The 27,433-nt window shown below is 42.4% G+C and overlaps 1 protein-coding gene across 4 annotated transcripts in view; it reads right to left on the bottom strand.

The window, feature by feature from the left end:
- KCNB2 (potassium voltage-gated channel subfamily B member 2) overlaps positions 1-27,433 on the bottom strand; it is a 306,908-nt gene that overhangs the window by 259,558 nt on the left and 19,917 nt on the right. For 2 of the 4 annotated variants that reach the window (XM_061601270.1, XM_061601289.1), the window contains exon 4: positions 15,265-15,316. The exons of 1 other annotated variant lie outside the window; for it this stretch is intronic. The gene's annotated coding sequence lies outside the window, so the exon portion shown is untranslated. Of the gene's footprint in view, positions 1-12,534; positions 13,448-15,264; positions 15,317-27,433 lie in introns of those variants that run through there. One more of the 4 variants, XM_061601264.1, reaches the window with a different exon arrangement.

The following is a 27,433-nucleotide window of genomic DNA, read 5'->3' as shown; positions in this document are numbered from 1 at the left end:
GGAGTAAGACACACCTTGTTAATCAGACTTGTTTTCTATGGTTTAGGATTTTTGATGTGGTTCTGTTCAATTTATTTGGACAGTTTCGAATAGAATTTCTTTTTTGCAACTTTTTTTTTGGTTGTATATTTTACAGGGTAATAGTATTTTTTTGCTTTGTAATTCATGGTTTAAATTGTCCCGATGTGTAAATTGCCCTGGGATGCCTTTTGATGAAAAATGGTTTGGAAATTCTACGCATAGATGCCTCACCAGTAACTGAGTAACATACCACTGGTTTCCTCCTCAGAATCTAAGGCCTCATCCACACAGCAATTTAGTGTGTGTCTGGTGCTACTTATTTATTTATTTATTTTATTTATATCCCACCCTTCCTCCCAGCAGGAGCCCAGGGCGGCATCCCTTTGTAATTTGCATGGCTCACATGAAGTTGCAGGCAAGCAGAAACTATAACACACTTTTCCCCTTTAAATCCGTATCGAACCAATCCAATTTTTTATAATGCAAAAAGGAAAGGAAAAACTGTCTCAGCTTCACTGCACTTCTTTGTGTAGGCGCTTTGCTTTGGTGTTTTTTTAGTGGGCAGGCTCTCTTATGCCCCATCGCCCGCTCCCTCTCTCTCTGCTGCCCACAAAAGCTGCCACAGGCACTGCCTACTTTGCCTTTCACTCACTCACTTCTCTAATCAGTTTCATATAGTCTCCTGTCAATTGCACCCCAATGCTCTCTAGGAGAGGGTGCAATTGACAAGAAACAATGAAACTGACAAAACAACCCCCCCATCTCCATTAGCAATATCAATACTCCAGAGGGAGTAAACATGTAAAATTGGGGGAGGGGGCCACAAGGAAACAGCAATACCAAACCTTTCCAGAGTAACGCCTACTTGTCTGAAAGGAAAACAGTGGATTGGAAGCAACCATTGAGCAAGATGTATGGACCTTGAAAAGCTATTGCAATGATAAAAGCAGCTTCTTTAGTACGAAGTTAGGCTCCTGTGTGGATAAGTGCTGAGTGACATACCATCTGATTATCCTCAGAAGAACAGAGACAGAGCTGAAATGGTCAGAGATTTTATTAAAGAAGAGTCGTGCTACAAATCCATAGAAATGGGGTTGCGAGCTTTCTTGCTCCTGCACATTAATGTGATGGCAATATGACAAACAGCAACGTAAAAGCTTTCCCCCATCGCCACATCTCCATGTTGGATACTGCTGTATCTGTTAGATGGCTGTCTGTCACGCACACTGGAAAGACACAGGAGCCCAGAAAGAATGAAGGTAGCAATTGCACAGAGACACATCTGGCTTCTGGTTTGTGCTTGTCTTTATTGTGGTGCTACTATAGGCTTCACTGACAGTTCGTGTAGGAGAGGACAATATCCTTGCCTCTGTGAGTGTTAGAGAGTTGTATGTTTGTCTGTAGAAAGAGACCTGGAAGAAATGGGAGTGTACTGAGAAAAAGATAGCAGCTGCAATAGACAGTACCTGTGATTGAGTGCTTGTTGGCTAAGTGATGGAAAACAGATGCCACCACCTAATTCCACCTAATAATAATATATTATTATATCCACCACCTAATAATTAAATATATATGCTTCCCACCAGCTTCCCATTCTAGATCCTCATTCTCTCAGTGATAGCCCCCATGGGATCTATGTCTGACAACTCACCTTTTGAGGGAGATTGTTAGGACGATACTCGCCCTTCCCATTTTAGGAGTTGTGTGGAATTCCCTCTGCAGTGAGAGTTTGCACATTTGTTGTACTGCCCCATTTGCTTTGGCTCTGATCCTGAGAGGAAGAATGCAATAAGGGGAGCAGAGCATTGGTGCTCCCAAAGCATGATGGCTGTCCTCTCCATTGCCTGCATAGGTGCATTATTTATTATTTATTTTATTTATTTATTATATTTATACCCCGCCTTTCTTTCACCATGGAACCCAAGGTGGCATACATGTTCCCAGGCAATCTCCTCTCCAGGCACTGACCAAACCCAAACCTGCTTAGCTTCAACAAGGTGGTGGCCTCATGTGCCTTCAGACCATAGCCTGGGTAGGAGCATACCAGCATGGGGGGCATTGTGGGCAATAGGGCTCCATATTTCTACAATCTGCAGACTTACTCCATATCCCTTTATGGTCGACACTGCTACAAACTCTGGGGTAAAGGAGAACTGATAAGCAAATAAAGGTAAGAAGGAAAGACACTCTCTGGCCATGGGTGTTTGAGTGTCTACTGCACAACTTAGGTAGCTCAGAGGGATGGATAGAAAGTGTTTAGGCACCTCACCTAGAAGTAAAGGTCTCTCTCTCTCCATAATATACCTTGGTAAAGTCCTTGTCTTTGCAGCCTCAGTATTGGGATTTCTGGTGGCATCTGAGTCCTGAGGGTATCTGTGAAAGTTCTGAGAAGCCAAATGTTAGTCACATGCCCTTCCAAATTGGCTGTGAACCCAGCTGTTTATTGTTTACACAAAGTGTACTTCCCTCAGTGTGCCAGGGCATAACAGAAGGCAAAACACAGCATGGATATAAACTGTTCAAATGTTTATTCAGGCCCAATGCGCTTCAGCTCAACAGGGCCCTTTCTCAAAGGCAATCTTAAAAACCTTGAAAATTAGTCCTTTTTAGAATATTATATCCAGGCAAAGCACAAACAAACTTCCAACTTTTGTTTGTGCTTTGCCTGGATATTCTAGTCCAAGCCTGCTCAATGCAGGAAATCCAGAGTGAAAGCATCCCCAGCACCCCAATCTCCGCTTGAACACATTCAGTGAGGGAAGAGTTCCCTTCCAGGTAGTTGGTTCCACTGTCAACCTGCTTTTACTATCAAGAAGACTCTCCTAATGGTCAGTCAAAATGTACCCTCCCATAACTTTAGCCTATTAGATCTTGCCTTGCTCTCTAGGTTACTAGAGAACAAGCACTTGCCTTTTCTGTGTGATGGCCGTTTAGGTATTTGAAGAGTGATCATGTCACATCTTATCATTAAGTGAAACAGATTTGCAAAATCGCGCAGGAAATGAACTAGGGAGATCTGTGTACCAAATTATTTTTGGAGTGGAGATCTGTGTGGCAAACTAATTTGGATGAATATGTGTAACCTGTTCAGAGAGAAAACACTGTCTATACATGTAGGGCACAGGAGTGGTAATTCAGGATTTGGTTCTTATATGAGACCATATGAAATTCTTTGTGTGTCACAGCAAGGTTAATTTCATCTAGTATTCTGTTTCCCGCCAGATGGGCAGAAATATATATTTATTTATAAGATATGTATACACTGCCCTCTTGCAAAACATCAGGGTGGTGTACAACAACATAAAAACATTTAAAAACAACACCAACCAATCATTAAACTGACTGGCTGTTAAAAAAAAAAAATTTAAACAGCTGCATAGGCCTGTCAGCATAAAAACGTTTTCAAGAATGCCTGAAAGTCAAAAGCAAGGATGCCTGATAAATCTCTGCTGGAAGAGTCTTCCATAGCATGGGACTGGTGACACTGATGTCCGACTTCTGGTTGAGGCCAGTTGGACCTCTGAAGCATGGGGTTTTCCCTACTATTTTTTCCTAGTAGCTGGCAATCAGATACATTATCTCTGGAAAGGAGGCTCCATTAGCTAATGATAGACATATATGGCTCTTGCTAGGGTCAAGAAGGTAGAAACAGAACCTTGGGAGGGAATTGCAAGGAAGCAGACTTCAGTTTAATGTTCAAAGAAACTTCCTAACCCTAAGACTGGCTTGGGAGGTGGTGGACCATCCTTTGAGAGGTGGTTAGCCCATCCCTAGTTTTTGAAGCTATTTAAGCTGGCATCCATCACCACACCTTGTGGCAATTAAGTCAGGGGTTTAACCCTTTCCACACCACAGCCCTGATGAAAACTGCAGCTCCCCAAAGCTGCTATTTGTCACGGGGGGGGAGAAGTTGTTGGTATTGGTGCCGATAGCAATACCCTCCCATGGCAAATAGCAGGTTTGAGGGAGGAGGTGACTTTCATGGGAACTATGGTGTGAAGGGGTTACTCTCCACTACAGTCCTAACCCTGATCACCCCTCAGGTGCTCCTTCATAACAACAAGGATACAAGCAATGTAATCACACATTAAATGTATAGTCTAGTTTGGTCCTCAGATATATATAATATATATGTCTATGTGACAAATTCAAGGCGGTTAAGGCTATCAATGGCTACTAGTCATCATGGCCATATTACCTCCGGAATCAGAGGCAGTAGGTCTCTGAATGCCAGTTGTTGAAGACTGGGAGTTGAAGAGTGCTTTTGTGACCAGATCTTGCTTGAGGACTTCCCACTGGCATCTGGTTGGCCCTTGTGAGAACAGAATGGGCCTTTGGTCTGGTCCAGCAGGACTAACTTATGTTTGTGTGTGTAAATAAAATATATAAAAATACAATATATAAATTTATATCCTGTCTTTCAGGGCAACCCCCCCCCATCCAAATAAAATCACACCTCCCTAGACACCTTACTAAAATTTAAAACAAGACCAAACAAGACCAATACATATAATCAAAAGAATTGAAAAAGCTAGCAAACAGCACATATAGCAATCAATAGTCTGAACAAAACAGAAATTAAAGGTAGATACAGGTAAGGTCATATGTACTTATTTCAAATGTTACATCAACTTCTACAAATATTAGATTGGTCTTAATACATACATATAGACAAATAATTTGTTCATGTCCCACCTTCCCTCCAAGGAATTATTGTGACATTTTATACTCACAACAATCCTGGCTAAGAAATAGGCAACTTCTTTAATGCCAAAAATGGAGCTTCAGCCAAACAAGGTTTTGAACTCTGTGTTCTCTACATCAAGCCTTAACATTCAAGTTACCCACACCGATCTTTTAGTTCCTGAATATGTATAAATATTAAAACAAATCAGAGCATCTTCCTTTTCACATCTCTGGGATCAGTGTGCTATAGTAAGCAGACTTCTGGCTTTGAATTTGGAAGGCCCAGAAAGGAAAAAACAAGTGATTTCTCCCCCCCACATACACACCCTTGTGCAAGTGGTATGCCTTTGACTTACACAGGAGAGTGATATTGGAGAGGCCATTTTGCGAATATTCTCCAGGAGGGGACTGAAAGTCTTCAACGGTTCAGGAGGAGCTAAAACAAAATATGTGTCAGACAATTATTTTCTGAGACATTTTGGTTCAGGCCTACTTTGGATTCAAGCTGTTGTGAAGTGTGTTTTTGTTGTGGTGTTGGATTTCTTTGAGAAGGAAAAAGGTAAGCATTTTAAAACATTTTGGGCATGATGCCATTCCCTCTTAGCTGAAAAAGAGCTTTTAAGTTCCACTGATTTCCATGAGACACATTTAAGCACATGCTTAATAGTCCTAGTGAAATCAATGTGGCTTTAAAGTGCTTAGTTTTGTATAGATCATACTGAAAATACTATAGAAAAATATTATTATTAATAACAGTTAATAAAATCTAGTATGGTACTTAAAAAATTGATCTGTTGAAAACGTAGAAATTAATGATGAAATTTTAGAGACAGAACACAATCACAGTGCAGGTGTCTGTTGCTAGACTATCCATTATCAGTCTGCAAGGGGTGGAGTGGAAGATAAATGTTCTCCCACAGTTAAAAAAGAAAAGAAATCCTGCTCATTCAAAACCAAAGCATCAGCAACAAGTCTTCTGGGCTAGCTTTCTTCTTGAAATATTCATTTTCTATATCCATGGAGGTTTACTTGTCTGAGGGTTTTTGAAAAATAATAATGTAGAGTTCCTTGAGAATTCAAACTTTCAGGCGGGCATCTGTGCACCCTTTCTTAGATCTAAGTCCCACTAAACAGACTGGCACTTACTTCTGAATAAGTATGCACAGGATTGGGCTGTCAGTCTTCCATCCTAGTCAGGTGTGGTACAGTCTGCAATGGATATATCACATTGCACGTTATCAATTGACAGGTAATATTGCTCTTTCTGTCCCCCATTATTTATCCTTAAAAAATTTACTTCTGTGCCAATGCCAGCTAATGCCAGCTGCACTTCCAATAAAGTTCCTATAAAGACACAAAGGCAAAGTGAGGGAACATGTAGCTCTCCAGATGTTGTTGGACTCCAACTCCGATTAGCCCTTGCCAGCGGGGTGGTTGTCCAACAACATCTGGGAGGGCCACAAGTTCTCCATCCCTGCTCTAACCTTTCATCTACAGCACATTTTCCTGAACCTACTTCTCAAATTATACATTTTAAGTTACCTTGCAGTGTATCCCTTTTTCTGAATCTGAATTCAGAATCTGAAGACTGAATCAGCCTTGGTTTTTATTTTATTTATTTTATTCGATTTATTCATCGCCCATCTGGCTGGATTTATCAGCCACTCTGAGCGATGTACATAACAAATATAAAACATATCAGGTGGCCCTGATGGATGACCTTTATCAGGAGAAGGACAGGGGGAGTGTGACCCTGTTATGCTTACTTGATCTGTTGGCAGCCTTTGATACTATTGACCATGGTATTCTTCTGAACCAACGTGGTGAGATGGGTATCAGCGGCACTGTTTTACAGTGGTTCCAATCCTATCTCCAGGCCATTTTCGTAATTGGAAGAGACCATGCAAACCCTGGACCAGTGCCTGGACTCAGTGGTGGACTGGATGAGGCCAATAAACTGAGTCTGCATCTGAGCCAGCCAGCTCCAGACACTCTTGGATGAAACCGATTATCTAGATCCATTTCAATCGGGTTTCAGGCCTGGTTTTGGTATGGAGACAGCCTTGGTCGCCCTGTATGATGACCTTTGTCGGGAGAAAGACAGGGGGAGTGTGACTCTGTTGATTCTCCTTGATCTCTCAGCGGCTTTTGATACCATCGACCATGGTATCCTTCTGGGGAGACTCGCTGATTTGGGAGTTGGTGGCACTGCTTGGCAGTGGTTCCACTCCTACTTGGCGGGTCGTCTCCAGAAGGTAGTGCTTGGGGAGCACTGCTCGACACCCTGTGTACTCCAGTATGGGGTTCCACAGGGGTCAGTTTTGTCCCCCATGCTTTTTAACATCTATATGAAGCCCCTGGGTGCGGTCATCAGGAGTTTTGGAGTGTGTTGCCATCAGTATGCTGATGACACACAGCTCTACTTCTCCTTTTCATCTTTCTCAGGTGAGGCTGTCAATGTACTGAACCGTTGCCTGGCTGTGACAATGGACTGGATGAGAGCTAATAAACTGAGGCTTAATCCAGACAAGACTGGGATGCTGTTAGTAGGAGGTTCTCCCGACCGGATGGTGGATGTTCAACCTGTTCTGGATGGGGTTACACTCCCCCTGAAGGAGCAGGTTCGTAGTTTGGGAGTTCTTTTAGAACCTTCACTGTCACTTGAGGATCAAGTAGCCTCGGTGGCACGGAGTGCCTTTTACCAACTTCATTTGGTGGCCCAACTTCGCCCCTATCTGGATAGGGATGACCTCGCTTCAGTTGTCCATGCTCTGGTAACGTCTAAACTAGATTACTGCAATGCGCAATACGTGGGGCTGCCTTTGAAGACGGTTCGGAAACTGCAGCTCGTGCAAAATGCAGCGGCCAGATTGATAACGGGGACCAGGCGGTCTGAACATATAACACCGATTCTGGCCCGCTTGCATTGGCTGCCTATATGTTTCCGGGCCCGGTTCAAGGTGCTGGTTTTAACCTATAAAGCCTTATACGGCGTGGGACCACGATACCTGATTGAATGCCTCTCCTGATACGAACCTACCCGTACGCTACGCTCAGCATCGAAGACCCTCCTCCGGGTGCCTACTCAGAGGGAGGCTCGGAGGGTGGCGACAAGAAAGAGGGCCTTCTCAGTGGCGGCCCCTGAATTATGGAATAGTCTTCCTGACGAGGTATGCCTGGCACCGACATTACAATCTTTTCGGCGCCAGGTTAAAACTTTCCTCTTTTCCCAGGCATTTTAGTATGTGTAAAAATGTTTATGTTTTTAAATTTAAATTTTAAGCTTTTAAAAATTGTTTTAAATATGTGCTTCATTGTATTTTATTGTATTTTATGTTGATTGTTGTGAACCGCCCAGGGAGCTTCGGCTATGGGCGGTATATAAATTTAATAAAATGAAATGAAATGAAATAGCAAGACGGAGGCGCTGTGGGTTGATGTTTTCTGAGGTGAGATAATTGGTCAATTGCCTGCTTTGGATGAGGTCATACTCCTCTGAAAGAGCAGGTTCATAGTCTGAGGGTTCATAGTCTGGATCCATCTTTGTTGCTAGAGGCCCAGGTGACCTCAGTGGCTAGAAGTGCCTTTTAGCAACTTTGGCTAGTAAGACAGCTGCAGCTGTTTCTGGAATAGGATGTCCTGACCACTGTTGCCCATGCACTGTAATGTGCTCTTTGTGGGGTTGCCATTGAGGTTGGTCCAGAAGCTGCAACTAGTGCAAAATGCGGTGGTGTGACTACTCACTGGGGAAGGGTATTGCCAACATGTAACTCCACTGCTGAAAGAACTGCACTGGCTGCCCATTGGCTTATGGACCAAGTTCAAGTTTCTAGTTTTGGTGTAGAAAGCCCTACACAGCTTGGAACTGGGCTAACTGAAAGACCATCTTACCCCTTATATACACAGTCAATCACTTCACTCTGCAGGTGAGGGCCTCCTGCAGGTACCATTTTATCAGGAGTCCCGCTCCGCACAACATAGGAAGCGGACCTTTAGTGCTGTGGCACCTACCCAAGCAAGCGTGGCAAAAACAATATGTGCTAAAACAACGCTATTTAAATGAACCATCAGGTGATGGCCAGTTTAGAAGATTGTGAACCACACAGAATACTTCAGAGTTTTTTCAGCCATCCAGTTAACTATGGCTCCATAAATGTGTATGGACCTGCACAGTTACAACAGTTTGAAAGTTCCTGTCAAGTTTAATATTAGGAGCAGAGAAAGGAGGTTTAGTCTAAGAATGACCTTTAAGTCCCTTGGCTCTTAAATGTAGAATGTGATTAAGCTCCAAATGTCTCACATCATCACCAAACCATATCATATTTATACCCACCATCAATGCAAAATGGCTTTTCATTTCAACTGCAGTTCTTCCAAAAATCAGGGGAAAAAAATTGTGGAAGCATTATTTTTTTTAAAAAAAAAATCGAAGTTAATTTTGCTCAATATATACTAATTGGCAAACGAACCAATTTGTATATTATATCTACAAGTGTGATCTGCTCATGTTTAGGCTTTCAGCCAACTAGCTATGCCCTTTTACAGGATATGCCATTCCATTCCCCCTCCCACATGATCCATTTCCTCTCAGTAGTTAGCATTTGATACCCACTGAGCAAGTTCAGTCCTCAGCGCACTGTTTTTGCTCCCTCTCTTAGTTCCCCCCCCCTAAAGATTTTGATGCTTTTGCAAACTTTGGGGCTCCACAAAGTGTGCTTATATCTTTGTTGTATGTGAATGGTGCTGCTATGGCTGCAAAAATTCACACTTAGTGAATGGGTTCACTTTTGGTATATAGTTTGCATAATTATGTGCACACACAGGTTTTTTTAATACTACCATACCATAAAAGCAAAAGCTACAAAAACACCTACTAATCACTCCAGATTTTATGTTTCTATATATCTATTCACACACACACAGAGAGATATTTATTTGTCTGCTTTTTTTTAAAGAACTCCAGCAGGAATTATGCAATATTCTTTTCTCAACATAAACCATCTTATGGTATACCTAGGTCACATGTACACACATACAATATAATAGATGTATGTAGTTAACTAAATGCATATTTGCAACAGGAACAAAAGGGAGAGCTGTTTTCATTCAGGGTACTTTAACATGCAAACTAAGATGCTTTCCACAATTTTTGCATCAAATACAATAAGTTTTAATGGCACATACTAGAAGGAAAAATGTCACTGGCCATAAAGAATTAATATTTATTTTCCTTCCATAATGCCAAAGACACATGGGAGAAAAAAAGATTATAACAGTCATTTTTTGAAATATTATTGATGGATTTCTCCTACTCAGGTTTCTAAGCACCGCAGCTGCTGTCTTCTAATCAGCCAACCAATTTATTCTGTTCAGATCACCAGTAATAGTTACATGTGGCTTTCTGAGCCAACTAATTGTTTTCAATCTGTAACTTTTAAAGTCAAGGACAAAGCTTCTTTTGACCTGCTGGATGTGGGATCAGACCATTTGATGAAGTTCCCAAGTCAAAACATCAGAAATACAAGTATTATGTTTGAGTACTTAAAATCAGAATGCCTAAATGCATGCACATGCATGAGAGAGACAGAGAGAGAGAGACTGTTATGCCTGCTGAGTATATAGTGCCGTTTTTAAAAGTTAAAATAGTAGTGTCCCTAACCCCCAATTTTTTTCTTCTATGTTCTTTGGTATAATGAATACTATATTAATAAATCTGGCCTCTAGAGGTATCTGTAGGGGTCAGCTTTACCATTCAAAATACTTCCTTGTTTTTAAGAACTACAACCTCTATCCTGTCTTATGGATTCATTTTAAACTGTGAGCTCTACAGACATCTTTAAAGTATATTTTTTCCTAATGAAGAAAATGTAAAGGAGAATGTTAAATAGCTCCCTGCTAAAATGTTTGTAAAATAACATTGCCCCAGGAATGAATTCATGCTAAGAAGAAATTCAGTATGCTGAAAATTAAGTGACAAACCAGGCAACATACACCATTTTGCATAATTACACGCAAAGGAGAGGTTCCTTTAAATCTACTTTCTTCTCCATGCTTTTGAATTCCAGACCACAACATGTCAATTAAACTTGTAGAAACAGCACAAACATAAATAAACACATGCACAGGCACCATGAATGCATCATGAAGCTGAAAGATGTTTAAAAAGCTCAGGCCAATGGAGAGATGCTCAGAAGTGCAACCTTCCTGTAGAGCATTGTTGCCTTCCTGATGTGGATGACAAGACACTTACTTTCTTCTCAAAGCGATCGGACAGAATAAAGTGCAGGTTGTGTGTGAACATTTCTTGTCTTGCATGACGCTGAACTGGAAGCCTGACGAACTTGAGCAAAGTCTCCCTGTTTTAGCAGCAAAGCTCTCTTGAGGATCCAGCAGGTCTCACCCTTCAGAAGCCTGCTCAGCTTTGCTGCTATTCTTCTTTTAACACACACACCCCCGCAGCTTTTCAGCATTAGAGGATAGGATTATTAATCTGTTTCTCTTAGTGGTAATGGCTCCAGGGCTGTTTGTCTACAAAATGACACTGACTGAAATGGACTGCCTTCAAGTCAATCCTGACTTATGGCAACCCTATGAATAGGGATTTCATGGTAAGCAGTATTCAGAGGGGGTTTACCATTGCCTCCCTCTGAGGCTAGTCAGCTGCCCTGACTAGGGCCTGCTCAGCTTGCCACAGCTGCACAAGCCAGCCTCTTCCTTGTCCGCAACTGCCAGCTGGGGGGCAACTGGGTGACACTGACTACCTCTTGACAATGTTGAGGCTGCCTTTAGAGGGGGTGGGGGTGGGGAAACAAGCAATGGCCACTATCCATTAGAGTACTGATGTGGCAGCTGGAGTTTGGGTGGCAAGTTAAAATGTTCAAGAAACTGCAAATACATCATTTATTTTTATCTCAGTCATTATGTAACTTGATTTGAATGAAGTCCAAGAGGTACTATAAATATGGACAGTATGCACATAAGCTACATACATGGACTTACTTGTACCCAGTGTTTGACTGTATCAAGCCATCTGACATCTTTGATATTGTTTATATAAAAGATGCTGCTTTGCACAGGTGGGCATGCACATCACTTTAACCCCTCCCCCAAAAAACCCAGTACACAGTTGTCCAACTATGTGTGTGAATATATCTAACACATACATTTCTGACTTTTGCAAGCCATCACTTTGGTACAGCTCTTTAAAAACAAGGATGCACCTTGGCTTAAAAAGGGGGGAGGAACAGTCAATAATTTTTTTTAAGTATTAGTTGCACTTTTTATGCTATCCAGGCTACGCCAGCCAATCCACGGGTGGGATGAAAAGTGCAATGTGAATTTTAATATGATCCTCTGCTGTCTGTGAGGGACTCTTTTTGACAGCTCAGGAAGCATCCTAAACATGTACCCCACAGTTTGCTCAAATGTGCATGTTACATTACAAAATCACCCTCATCCATCCGCAGCAGTCATTCAGGAGGCGGATGGGTTATCCATAAAACCAATTTCTGTACATTGGAAACACAGCTTCCCTCTTCCCCGCCTCCAAAAAAAACCCAACAGCCACTTTCCTGCGCATTCACTGAAAGAGAGGGACAGACCCCCACCCCACGCCCCTCCTTGCTTATAAATAATTTCTTCAAGCATCTCCTTGCACTCCGAGTCCACTTAGCCATCTGTCAGTTTCAGACCTCATTTGCCACTCTCGGCGGTGCGTAAGGACTGGAGCAAAGATGATTCACGACAGTTCTTTTTTCTTTCTTTCCAGACTCCACAATGAGGCAGAAATGCACTCCCCCCTGCGCGCCCTTTCCCCTTGCCACTTACCTTCCGGGGACAGACCACGTTCAGCATAAACACAGGCTAGGGAAAGCACAAAGGCTCCGGGATCCCCGGGTGTCTTTTCAGGGGGTTGCGCTCAGGTTTCCTTTGCAAATGATCTATTGACAATCCGCGGAGGGAGAGGCGAGAGAGAGGTTTGTTTTGGTTTTGTGTGCGTTTCCCCCGCCTCTCTCTCTCTCTCTCCTTGCCGACGACCCCCCCCCCCGCTCTGGATTCCTGACTCCGAATCACCATCTCCTCTGGGATGGAGGAGGAGGCGGCAGCGGTTGGAGGCGGCAAGGCGAGGGGGAAGCCATCCTTTCTCAGTCAGCGCTGGGCGCGCTTGAGGATTACAGAATGAGGAAGCCGAGGAATCGCCCCTCCAGCCCAGCCGTGATCTCCCTTCGCTTGCATGTGATGTGGCTGCTGGTGGCGGCCGCTGCTGCTGCTACTGAGCGTTGGGGCGTGTGTCTCTCTCTCCGTGTATCTGCGGGTGGATGCGTTGGGGAAACCGAAAGGCAGCCGTTTCCTCGCAGCATGGAGCGCGCGGGGACACACAACACACACACCATCCCTCTCTCCCTCCATCCCTGTACGCGTTAGCACGATCCGCGCGCTCTCCCCTGGGACGCGAAGGCCACCGTTCACACATAGGTAAAAGGCGCGCCCCCGCCGTCTTCCTGGACGTTCCCCAAGGGCAAGGGACACAAGCACGAAAATAGGCGCCCGCTTTATGACGCTATTTGTTTGTTTTGGAACGTGCCTGCGTCTGGAGAAGCAGAGGGTGCCTCCTTCTCTCCATGGTCCCCACCTTTAGCGACGTTCCCCTTGCAAGGCTGGTAGCTGCTCCAGGTTTGGAGAAGTCGATGAAGAGAGCCGAGCCCCAGAAGGCGCTTTTAATGGCAGCCCCGAGACCGGCAAAGTACTCGTAAAGAAGAAGAAAGTGCTTTTGAGCAGGTGTGCGACTGTCTTTCCCTTTCCTCGGAGTAATCAGACCAGGCCTCCACACACATTAGCTAGCAGACTGGTTTTCTTTTTCACTGCTCTATTGTTTTCTGGTTGTGGCAGGCCGCGCCGTTTACATTTGCTTTGCAGCAGAGTTTATGTTGACTGGATTTCTTACAATGCGCACTGGCAAATGTTTTGTTTTTATCTGTGTGAAAACTTTTCAGTAAAAATTGTGTGTGTGTGTGTGTGTGTGTGTGTGTGTGTGTGTGTGTTCTTAGAGAGGCAGTGTCGTGTAGTGGTTAGAACAGGGGTTGACAACACAATGCTCATGGGTACACATGTGCCTGCAGGGGCTTTCCTGGTGCTGGCAGAGCCTTCTCTCCCCCTCCCTCCCTTGCTGAAATTAGCCTCCAAAGAAGTGGTATATGGTAGCCAAGTCAGGCTGTGTTATATGTGAGGTGCCCATGACAGTTTCCTCCGTTTGCATAAGGCTGGCAATTCCTGTGTTAGACTGTTGGACCGGGACCTAGGAGACCAGGGTTCAAGTCCTCACTTAGTCATGAAGTTCACTGGGTGACCTTGGGTCACAGTCACTGCCTCTTGGCCTAACCCATCTCACGAGGTTGTTGCAAGGATAAAATGGGGAGGAGAACCATGTCACCTTCAGCTCTTTGAAGGAAAGACCATATATTAAACTAAAATAACTGGAGAATATGCAATTATCCAGGTTTAATATAATCATTGTGGCAATCCTGCAGGGAGCATCAGAGTTTAACCCCAGAACTTGTTTTCATTCTATTTCTTTCATGTGAAAGAATAACAGTGCTTTTGAGCATGTGCAGAATGCTTTTTTCTGCCCACTGAACAATCATAACTGAATCCCCCTCAAATGAGATTGGAAGTGTGCTTGCAGGGAATTAACTGTGGACTGTCAGTTAAGAACAGCTCAGCCTCTGGCTTTCTCATCTCTTCTTGGAGAAACCCTGCTATAGGCCTACTTGAGGTAGCCCTGCCAAGGACCCGTAGATAACATTGTAAAGAAAGAAGTTTAAGTTACCAGCACCTGTCTGAATTAAACAGACAAGCCTCAACAGACGACACAGGGAAAGAAGGGCTTCAAAGTTAGAGAGCCTGAATTTTCAAACAAGTATGAATCCCACCACTCTTCATTTTAGAAACTAAGCCGTGGTTTTGTGAGTCATGCTTCTCGCACAGGGTCTATTCACAAGCCTCCTTTCTTTGTTTGTAACACTATGCACATTTGCTGGGAATAATTTCTCTTGAATTTAATGGGAGTAACTTCTGTGCAAACACAGGACTGGGCTTTAAACCTCCTGAATTTGGACATGTGTACTTAAAAACATGTAGAGTTCCAGTCCCACTGCAATGTATTAAAATATATGAGACACATGGGGGGAGTGTTATATAATAGGTATTTTTATTTTTATTTTTTACAAATTTATAAACCACTTCACAGCCTGAGGCCATCAAAGCAGTGTACAGCAAAGTGGTACCCTGTCCTGTGGAACCCCTTGCCAAGAGAGGTGCACAGGAGTCGTCCTTGCTTGTTTTTAAACATACTCTGTTTTATTCAGACAGGCCTTTCAAATCTGAGGTTCTTTGCCAACTAGATCTTACTGATCTACTTGACACTTTTATTGGTTCTACTGTAACACTGTGTTTTTACCCAGTATACCGCCTGGTGATATTTTATATGCAAGTGTGGTTTATAAATATTTAAATAAATAAATAAAAGATTAAGCACGGTACAACAAGATATGACCTTACCTTGATGCCCATGTTTTCCTTGATAGGTAGGGTGCATAGACAGCCCTGCAACCTGCAAAATTGGTACACTGTTAATGGAGCGTTACCAGATTGATTGTTTTATCAGCTATCATTGCTGTTGTAAGGGGTTACTGTGGTTATTTTGCATACATTCTAGTTCTAATTGATTGCCACTATCTGTACATTTTGCACTTCATATCCCTCTGACCTCACCGCTTAACATTCCGCATGCCATCCCCTCCAGTGCATATTTATACCTGCAACTTTCACTTCATGCATCTGACCCACATAAGAACATGGGAAGCTGCCTTATACGGAGTCAGTCCATTGGTCTGTCTAGCTCAGTGTTGTCTACACGGACTGGCAGCGGCTCCAGGATTTCCGACAGGGAGTCTCTCCCAGCCCTCCCTGGAGATGCTGGGGATTGAACCTGGGCCCTTCTGCATGCAAGGCAGATGCTCTGTCACTGAGCTATGGCTCTTCCCTGCTGTAGTCCAACACCATCTTTTACCGTAATAAATTTGTTAATCTTTTAGGTGCCACAAGAATGTTGTTTTTACTGTTCAAGTCGTATGACATTCAGTCCACATATACATATATACACATAAACATACATTGCCAGTCACCACTTGAAGCTCAGTCCTAAACATAGATCTTTGTCGGTCCAATTGGCTTTTCTCTGCCTTTTGCAGCAATGTGTTGAATCTTAGCATATTTCCAGAAGAATTCATTAGAAGCACATACTTTATTTGTGTATGCATGATACAAGGACCTCCTGCAGATACTATCTCATCAGGAAGGCCATTCCACACAACATAGCGAACCTTAAGTGTTGTGTCACCGACCCATTGGTATTCCCTCCCCTTAAATATTAAATAGGCACCATCTCTGTTATCTTTTTGGCACCTACAGAAAACCTTCCTCTTCAAACATGTTTTTTAAGTACAGACCTTATCCCAGTCTGCGTCTGTGTTGAAATTGTCTTTTTTTAAAATGTTTTTATTTATTTATTTAGCAAATGTATATACTTCTTGATTGTAAAAAACCTCTAAGCGGTTTACAAAAAATATTAACATTATCAATAAAACAATTAAACACAGGTAATTAAAAACATTTTAAACAATTGAACAGCAACTAACTAAAAGATGAAAGCATATCAACACCTGTGCATCTGGACAGGCTTGCCTAATCAAAACAAAAAAGTTTTAAGCGGGTGCCAAAAGAAATAAAATGAAGGTGCCTGCCTGATGTCAGTAGGTGGATAGGTTCTACCATGCTAAAAGAATGATTTCTTTCAAGTGCTGAATGAGTATTATGTGGCACCTGTAATAGTGCCTGTTCCGCAGATCCAAGTGCTTGAGTGGGCACATATGGGGTAAGGTGGTTCCTCAAGTAATATATCCCGCAGGATATAAATTTAATAAACAACTAAATAAATAAAAATAATGATATGGAACACAATTTGTATTAAAACCTTCTAGAATCCTTACTGTTAGTCAGGGAACTCATATTCATCCAATGTGCCAAACACATAACTGGTCTGTGTTTTTCCTCATCCTAAGGGCTCCTGCAAACTGCAAGACTTTTCATTATGCTTTCTCATATGGGTACCCAGTGATGGACTGTGTGCTCAATGAAATCAATCACATCTATGCACTGCCTATTTAAGATTATCCAAGGTAAACTGAGAGGTGCAGATGAGAGCAGGTTATGATGATATATTTTATTGGCATGACAACCTAATCATTTGTTGCTAAGTAGAAAAGGTGTGCATATTAGAGATAGGTGCAAGACAATGTGTGTCTGTCAGCATGGTTCTGGAACTGTAAATAGTTTTAGCTTTTACTCTAGCCCCTGTCCTTTCAATCAATGCTGGATATCATAGTAGCAGTTTATTGTGTATAGTACTATTTTATATTTAATATCTCACTTCCCTTAAGCAATTTTTCTTCACTGGTAACTAAAATGGAAATTTGTTTTGAAGTCATCTGCTTCTTTAAGAAAGAGGATTTCTTTATGATCCTTCATACTTTCAGTTTCAAGTGACAGAATAAATCTTACATGGTTTCCTATTTTACCCTGCCATGTGGATTGGGCAACAGTTTTTATAAATTTGCATGCATTCAGCTTTCCCCACTGTAGTCCAAAACAAATGGGGATACCATGCTTGCAAAACCTGTTTTTTTTATAACTAGGGGGTTCTGCTAAAGGCTTTGCTGAAAAAGGTGGGTTTTGAGGAAGGATTTGAATTAAGTATGAGAGGTGGCATTATGCCAGCGTTCTGGGAGGCAGATCCAAGCATATGGGGTAGCAAGGGAGAAAGAGAACAGGAAATCTGTGGAGGGTGATGGAATAGGAGGAGAATATTGTTGGCAGGGATTTAAGAGTGGAGAGTTAAGGGAGAGCAAGGCCACGGAGGGCTTTGGAAGTAAGCCAAGGAGTTTGTGCTGGATCTGAGAGCCGACAGAAAGGCAGGGCAAGGATTTAAGGAGGGGCATCATGTAATCAGAGAGGAGGCTGATTTTGGCAGCAGGGTGCTAGAAAGACATGAGAGAGCCAAAGCACTGATGTGCTTCCTTCCCTTTGGCAAAATCATGCTCTGCCATGCCTCTCAAGTCTGTATGGCTCTCCACAGTTGCAAAGCCATATAGGATGCCTTTTCAGCTGTGAGATAAAAATGTGAGAAGACAGGTCCTACATCTATTCTCAGCAAGCATTTAGTTCCCTATATGCCCAGTGTGGGAATTACCCCCTGCCACATCAGTGATATTCTGCTGGTGGCTGGAAAAAAAAAAAGGTCTGCCTTCAAGTCGATTCCGACTTATGGCGATCCTACAAATAAGGTTTTCATGGTAAGCAGTATTCAGAGGGGGTTTACCATTGCCTCCCTCTGAGGCTGAGAGGCAGTGACTGGCCCAAGGTCATCCAGTGAGCTTCATGGCTGTGTGGGGATTCGAGCCCTGGCCTCCCAGGTCGTAAAGGAGGCTTCTTAAGACTAACAGGGATCTTGGGGGCCCTGCCAACCTTTTCACAGCTAGTTTCAGCAAGAAGACAAAATGAACAGAAACACATCACTTTTCTCCCCACTGGTGTTTCCAGCAGTTGCGCTGCCAGGATAGGCAGCTTGATTACAATCAGGAGCTGTCAGCCTATCCCAACTATGGCAATGCTTACAGAGGAACATGGGGAAGGAGAAAAGGAGTCATTTTGGTCCTCCTCATGGTCTACCCTACATGGGCCTACTAGCTGCAAACCGCTCATCTACATACTCTTGTCACACAGCTGCTTTCCATTATTTTGTAAAGTCATTGTGCCAGTGGCTTGATAAATTATTTCAAACCAGCCCTGTGGTTTTCTGCTGTTTTCCCCCCCTATTCCCAGTTCTATTAATGGAAGAATACAAGACAAGAGTGTCAAGAAGGAAAGAAGCAGATCAGTGAAAGCAAAGGACAATCCAGGAAGGAGACGTCATGGACAAGATGCCGTTTTCAAATGAACCACAACCTTCAAGATTTGGGCTGTTTTTAGAAAATGAAATTGATTCCTGTCCCTTTGTTCTGCTCTAGCGGCAGCCTCTGACGTTTTTAGATTTTTAGCCAGGGACAAAACTGGACAACCTTGTTGAAAGTGCTGTAAGGGCAGAAATTGTCTGCATAAATTAGAGATCACAAATAGCAAAACCCCTTGGAATTGTATAAGCAAGCATCAATAAAATGTCAAGAAACATCACACTTTCTCAAGCTGACTTTGTTCAGATCTAGACACCGGGTTGTATCCAACTAAATCATATTCACAGTGGATGCATTGAAAGCAGTGCAGTTAGTCAGGAGGTCCATTGATTTCAATGCTTTTACCTTGAGGAGTGGTGGTGTAGTGGTTAAGGTGTTGGACTATGACCTGGGAGACCAGGATTTGAATCACCACATAGCCATGAAGCGCATTGGGTGACCTTGGGCCAGTTAATGCCTCTCAGCCTCATGAAAACCCTATTCATAGGGTCGCCATAAGTCGGAATCAACTTGAAGGCAGTACATTTACTTAAATCAATTAATTAATTAAACCTTGAGGATGACTTGCTGTGCAATCCTCACCATTTCTACTCAGTAGTAAACCCTATTGAATTAAATGGGCATTACTCTCAGGTAAGTGGGATTGCAACCTTGTTCTGTGCCTTCAAGTCAATTTCGACTTAGGGTGACCCTATGAATTAGTGATCTCCAACAGCATCTGTCGTGAACCACCCTGTTCAGATCTTGTAAGTTCAGGTCTGTGGCTTCCTTTATGGAATCAATCCATCTCTTGTTTGGCCTTCCTCTTTTTCTACTCCCTTCTGTTTTTCCCATCATTATTGTCTTTTCTAGTGAATGATGTCTTCTCATGATGTGTCCAAAGTAGGATAATCTCAGTTTCATCATTTTAGCTTCTAGTGATAGTTCTGGTTTAATTTGTTTTAACACCCAATCATTGGTCTTTTTTGCAGTCCATGGTATCCACAAAGCTCTCCTCCAACACCACATTTCAAATGAGTTGATTTTTCTATTCTATTCAGTATTGGAAGTAGGTTGGGCCAGAAAATTAAAGGGATTTTTAGTGAAGGTAGCCCAAGAAATACAAAGATATCCATTTTGTGGCAGCAGTGAAGTTAAGAAGAAAGAGGGATTATTATGGTTTGCTTGCCCTCCTTCTCTCACAGTGCAGGCTACAGCCTGTGCCATCACCTCCTTTCTTATATAATTGCATCCAGCTAACATTTTATGCCTAAACATTGCTTCTCTTCTTTGCTTCTTGAATCAGTGGTTCTCATTGGCTCAGTAGATTCTGCTGGATATTGTTAAAAGTCAGTGAGAGCTCGCTTTGGTAATACTACATAATCATAACCATGGATCTTTATGCCAGAATTCTGCTAAGATGTTGTGTGCCATATAAGATGTTAATATACTGCAAGGAAGATGACATTGTATTAGATGAAAATCTATTTCATTGTCCATATTCTCATCCATATCTAAAGAGCCCTAACTAATGTGTATATTCAGCCACTCAGCTATAATTTATGACATTTGCATGAATATGATACATACGATTTCACTGGAGTTTTTATGTCAGGAAGATTTCATTCTGGAATCCTCCGTTTCAAATATGTACATTCCTTGGGTCAGTTTATAAATAAAATATCTCTCCAGAGTTCTCAATGTGGCTGTGGCCAGAGTCTATAACTGTGGACATTTATTTATCTTTTAATACTTTTTTATACTGCTTAATATAATAACAAAATGTATAAGCAATAGAACAAATTAAGAGCCATAGAGGTATATCCAGCTAAGTCCTACTCAGAGTAGACCCAAGTAATCAATACACCTAAGTTAGTCATATCTATTAACTTCAGTGGTTCTACTCTAAATAGGCTAAGATTGGATACAACCCAAGAGTATTGTTGCTTTTACAAGCCCACACTTGGAAGTGGCCAAAAGGATGAAATGGGAACTATTTCCTTCAGTTAATCCTTAATCCTAGCAACAGGTTTTGATAAAAATTCATATATACCACATTATGTATTAGGGATTGTTTTATCTTTTAGATTCCAATAGACAGACTTGCCTCACATTTTCAAAGTTAATTTTTCAATCAAGAGGACTTGAAAAGCATTTTTATTAAGGAAAGTTCAGGGTTACTTTCCACATTACAGTTTGGAGACATTGGTGTGGTCGCTCCTATATCTGAATGGTATGTGGTACAATCCTATGCGTGTTTCCTCGGAAGTCCCACGGTGTTCAATGGAACTTAATTCCAGTTAGGAGCCTTTTGGTGCAATTCTATATATGTCTGTTCACAGAGCTTGGAAGTAACTAGTTACAAGTAACGAATTACTTGTAATTCATTACTTTTTTGAGTAACGAGTGGGTAATTCCTTTACATTTTGATTGTAATAGAACTAGGAGTAATTTTACTACTTTTGTGGAGTAATTGTAACATTTCCAGAATTACTTTTGGGCATTACTTGGGGGGAAGCAGGGGAAGTCTTCTGCTCCTCTGATTTGTGGATGAAAATCATGTGCCTCAAACTGGGCTTCTGTGCAGTGTCGCTCTTTCCTCATGCTCTGTGGATGGGCAGGAGGCGACAAGGGAGGAGGCGGAGAGTGAGACGGGGTGGAGTGGAGAAAATAATTATTTAAAGAAATGGATAGTGGTGGAGAAGAATGGAGTGGAGGGAAATAGGATCCAGAGGTCAAGAACATGGATAAAGGAGGAGAAGGAGGCAGCAGCAGAATGGAGATAAAGAACTATGGAGGTGAAAGATGACAACGTGTGTGTGTGTGTGTGTGTGTGTGTGTGTGAATACTGTGTTTGCACTTGGCACACAAAGTGACCTCCACCACCCTGTCTGGCTACTGTGCTGCATTTGCAGTATTTTCACTTTTTTGCATCTGAGGGAAAAATGTTTGCTTGAGTGAGTGTCCCTTAGTTGGTGGCAGGGCAGGGTCTGGGAGGTGATTAAGTGAGAGAGATTATGCTGGCTGAGTGGGGGGGTTGCACTTGGTTTGGCGTGCAAAGATCTGAGTAGTGGGCTCAGCCTCCCTCCCCACCACCCTTACCAGCGGAGAGACCACCATTGCTATCTTATGAATAAAAATAATTATTCTACTACCTCTGTATGTGTGTGTTTATTTTTGATGTTGTTTTAGGCTACTTAGATGTGTAGCAGCCAAGGCCAGCACCTTGTAGGCGTTTTTTTTAAAGTAACTGAAATGTAATTGTAGTGATTACTTTGGAGGAAAAGTAAAGTAATCCGTTACTTTCAGAGCAATTGTAATTGTAATGGTAATTACTGCTTTTTGGGCCATGTAACTGTAATTTATTACTTTTTAACAATAATCTTCCAAGCTCTGTCTGTTCAGAAGTAACTCCATTCCATTTGTGCCAAATTCTGAAGTAACTCCATTGAATTCAATGGGGTTTATTCATAGGCAAATGTGCAATTTATGTCTCCAACATTAGTGTCTCTACCAGCACAAGTCTATATCTAAGCTCCATTTCTATGGTCCATTGCAGCCTTAGGCTGCAATCCTAGACCCACTTACCTGGGAGTAAGCCCCGTTGATTGTGCTGTTAAGAACTATTATAGCTGAGAAATCTGTTTTTGTGAAATATCAGAAGCAGCTCGGTAGCTTGTATTGGTTCCATCAAAGACTCTATATTTACATCTGCATTTAAATGTATATTCAGACACAGTTCATACTCAGGAAAGAAAAAAATGTTTTGAAAAATGACCCAGAGTCCTTGGAAGTTCTTAAGAAGTATCTCAGGGACCCTTGGTTTATAGTCTTTCTACTTGCCATGGGCATAATCCACATAAGGCAACAGGGTAGTAGTTAGGTGTTTTTTTAATATTGAAATCTATGTGATATAGTTTTAAGATATTTTTTGCTGGATTGAGTGGACTGAAAAATCTAAATAAACACTACATTGATAATGTATGCATGTCCTATTCGCCTTGCACAATACACCAGTTGTACTTTTGACTGAACAAATAAACATAATTGCTGGAATTACTTCCTCATTGCCCTACTAGTTTGTGTAATCATTTGCATTGATAGGTTGAAAATAGTTCTGAGCTGGTATGATGGCATTTTGCATTTATGCAAATAGCAGAAGTCTAATGAAGAATCTTCATCTTCTCTTTGTGAATTATCATGATCAGACTAGGATTATTTCACGTATATTATTATATATCTGACTAGAGGTATTTTTCTCATGCTTTGAAAACATATTTTCTATGTCAACACATTGTAAGTGTCAGGTCTGCAAAGAACATTGCAAACTATATGAAAATGACCACAGGAAAAATGCTGTATATTTCCGGGGTTCTAAAACACATTGAAGTTCTATAAACAATGAAATGTGGTGATGCTTTAAGGTTCTGTAAGGCCCTTTCGAACATCTGGAGATTTTAGAAGCTGAGATCAGTGGCATAGTGGAGAGCAGCAGCAGCTTGTAGGTTGACCTACAACCAACTGTCCATACTGTCGCCTTGGCCCTCTTCTACCTTCTGACAAGCAGCAGCGACATGATCAACTAGATAAGCAGGAACACCCCACCACATTGCCCATTGCAAGTGGAGGGGGAACGAGGCAAAACCCATCTCCCTTTTTTTCAGAGCAGGATTGATGACATCTTCTACTAGAACACCATCTTTCATTAAGATCAGGGTGGTACAACTGGCATCATGAGCCATCAAGCACTTAGATGAACATGTGCCTAAACATTCCACAATCAAGACACCACCACAGAGAAGGCTCATAAGTTACCTCCCTTCGTAAAGTTACTCATAAAAGAGACATGGTTGACCATGTACATGGGCAGGGTGGTGTAGGGAGAGCTCTTTAAGTATTTAAGTATAAGAGTGCGCCTCTTCTCCATGTGTTATTCCCACATGCTTTCAAAGAACACCTGAATAGGACTTATGTGAGGGAAGCTCTGCCTATTGGGGTGCCCACACAAACGACAGAAAGTTGGAGGAGACAAATCGTTTTTGCTGGGAGAATCAGGGTGAGCATAAATGATCAAGTTGAAGTGATGTATTTGATTTATTATTGGCATCCCACTTTTCTGCCAATGGACACACAAAGCCTCTTGCAGAATTAAGTTACAAACAGTAAAACAATTAAAACATAGATAAAATGCAGTCCTCATAAAATCCATTAAAAATGCACCTTGTGGAAAATGTGGGAAAGTTCACCCACTTCTTAAGTATGTGTAGCAATACATAGTACAGTACACTCATATAGTTCTTCACATTCAATGAGCATACAGTCTTTTTCTTGCTGTTTATCTCTTTGCTGCTCCCTCTGTTGGATCTGTATGGAACAGCTGATGAATAATAGCTGCACTGTCAGATTGATAGACACTGTAAATGGGAAATGGACTGCCTTCAAGTCGATTCCGACTTATGGCGACCCTATGAATGGGGTTTTCGTGGTAAGCGGTATTCAGAGGGGGTTTATCATTGCCTTCCTCTGAGGCTGAGAGGCCTTCCTCCGAGGTTGACTGGCCCAAGGTCACCCAGTGAACTTCATGGTTGTGTGGGAATTCGAACCCTGGTCTCCCAAGTCATAGTCCAACATGCTAACCCAGCCTTTCCCAACCAGTGTGCCTCCAGATGTTGTTGGACCACAACTCCCATCAGCCTCAGCCAGCATTGCCAATGGTCAGGAAAGATGGCAGTTCTGGTCCAACAACATCTGGAGGCACACTGGTTGGGAAAGGCTGCTCTAACCACTATGCCACACTGGCTCTCGATAGACACTGTAGCAGCTTCTTAGTAGTGTTTAAATACAGCAGCAAGCACATTCAGAAGAATAGGCATACATAAGGATAATGTGGGACTTTGTATAAGAGCAACAAGGGATAGAGAAACAGCTGAAAACAGCTGGAGGCATCATGGAGTATCCTGAGGAAGAATGACTAAGGGTATGTACAGATGATGTTACTTTCAACAGGAGTTCCTTCCATTTTTCTCTTGCAGATCAAGTCCTACTTTGCCCTGCTGCACAACACACCTAACACATGTGCTTATCTGTGATCTGAACATTGATCTGTCATCTGCCTCAAGTTTACCCCCAAAGTCCAAGTTTTTTCTGCTTTGTTTTATTTCTTTAAAACACCATAAGAAATTTTAAAGATGTACAGATTCATTAATTCAAGATGTGGGATGTGGGGGAGGTATGTCTGCAACATCACAGGTACCAGCCAATCAGTGCTTTGCACAGCCAGTGTCTGCTGCATACTGACAAAACCAGTTTTCCCAAGCATAATCTTGGAATTAATTCTACATGTTCAACTGAGGCTCTGCAACAAAATGTTGTAATGTATCTGATGCATGTGTGTTATCTGAATGTATGGCTGACTGAATGTATGGCTGAGTGTGCTGAAAAACCAAAATTTCTGTCAATCTTTCTCTCACAGTTTTGCATTTTTCCAGTCTTAAGTTCAGTTTGCCACATTTCTGTATCAGTTTGCATTAAAAAAAAGTCCTCATGAAAAGTCACCAGCATTTTAGTGCGTATTTCTTCTAATACACATATTTTTGTGTTCAGTTTAAGAACATAAAGAGAGTCTACTGGATCAGGCCAGTGACCCATCTAGGCCAGCATCCTGTCCTCACAGTGGCCAACCCAGAATTTGGAAGATTACTTTTAAAAAGTAATAAATTACAGTTACAATTACTTGGCCCAAAAAGTAGTAATTACCGTTACAATTGCAATTGCTCTGAAAGTAACTGATTACTTTACTTTTTCTCAAAAGTAATCACTACAATTACATTTCAGTTACTTTTTTAAAAAAACTCCTACAAGGTGCTGGCCTTGGCTGCTGCACATCTAAGAAGCCTAAAACAATATTAAAAATAAACACACACACAGGGGGTAGTAGAATAAAAAATTTTATCCATAAGATTAACATAATGGCATAACAGAATCTCACATCCCCCCAAGCAATGAAGATACCCCAACTCTTGAAATCAAATTTTACACTTGAAATGCTTTTATAATATGTTTCTGTTATGTCTCAAAAGAACAAGATGCTCAAAGAGCATGTCAGACAAGGAATGTCTTTTTACAGTCATTACGTTGCCACCAGTACTGAACAGGCGTTCTACTGCGGCGCTTGAAGGCATGCCTGTGTTGTGCTGCAAAAAACACCGCAGCACACGTGGAAAGCCATGGAGTGATGACACTTCCCTGCTGGGAGACCTCAGGTACCTCACCAGTTCCTCCTCAGCAGTGTCCACTGCTGACTTCTTGCCCTGGGGCAGAAAGTTAAAGAAGTCATCTTCTAAGTCATCTCCTTCCTGGTCTTTATCTGAAGACTGATCACTGTCCTCATTAAGTACACCCATCTTTATTTCAGCTTTCAACAAGGCTTCCATTGTGTATCTAAGAAAGAGAGAGGATATGTTAACACATATATGTTAGGAAACCATCATCTGCTCTTCATTTCCTGATGCTTGTCATGTCCCCTGGTTCAGGGTCCAGCCTGAGCCTGCGGATGATGACATGGAAGGTAGGAAGGTGACCAAGTCACCACACTCATGGGGCAGCACAGCAGACCCTTAAGGATTACCTGCAGCAACCCAAGGTTGTGATGAGGAGCCCCAGGAAGAAAAGGCCCAGCCCCTGCCTACCACCTTAAGCCCTCTGATGCCTCCCTTGAGACAACATTTCCCTTGGAGTAATCCACCCAAAGGGCTTCCCTAATGTTCTTACTTGTTGGTATGGGTGGCGGCCTGACACGATTCCAGCCAATCTAGTTTGAAGCGAGGGTGTAGGCAGGCTGCCAGAAGAAGCCTCTTGTCCTCCCAGATAGCTGCAAAACGCTATCTTAGGGCTTCGCGCACACCTCTCAGCAGCTGAAAACAGTATGTGTACCTCTCAGGTTTGTTGTCCAGTCCTTCTAACTTGCAGTCCAGATTGCAGAGCGTTGGTAGCAAATACCCCATGAACATGCCGTTCTCCCGTTGCAGGATATCTAGGGACTGGGCTAGTGGCTCCATAATCTCTGTGTATTCCTGTACCACTTCAATCTCAGCAGCTGTGATCCTGGACAAGGAGCAGCGGTCCATTATGGCATGCATTTTTAGTGGCACAGTTGACAGGAGCTCATGTAGTTGCTTCAACGCATCAAAGGTGGAATTCCACCTGGTCTTATTCGGTACCTTCAGAAACACACCACATTGCACACGGATATACTCAGCAATCTGTGCTGACTGGTTCTGCTTCGACCACAACTTGCTGCACTTTCCCATCAAGGAACGAAACTGTTTCTTGAAAGGACCAAGAAGACTACTTTTGGAGGAGTCAGAAAGCATGTCCTCTATGTCTTGTGTTGCCACAAGGTTGAGGGTGTGGCTAGCACATCTCTGGTGTGGTGGTAAAACAAAATCCTCTCCTGAGTCTGCAGCTTCTTCCTCTGCCTCAGGTCCTGTGTCCAGGATCTCACAGATAGGCACAAACTCCACCTCAGCCTCCTCCTCCTCCTGGTTATCACCATCATTGTCACTGGTGCCTGCAGCTTCCACTGGTTCTTTGGCCATGAAAACTCTGAACGCTTTCACAAGTTGGAGCCCTTGTCTGTAGTAGTGCACATAACTTTGTTGTGGAGCCTGTACTGCACATGT

Source organism: Rhineura floridana, chromosome 1 (genome assembly GCF_030035675.1).
Source record: "Rhineura floridana isolate rRhiFlo1 chromosome 1, rRhiFlo1.hap2, whole genome shotgun sequence".
NCBI lineage: Eukaryota > Metazoa > Chordata > Lepidosauria > Squamata > Rhineuridae > Rhineura > Rhineura floridana.
The sequence above is the reverse complement of the archived record's forward strand: the minus strand, read 5'-3'. Positions and strand labels throughout refer to the sequence as shown.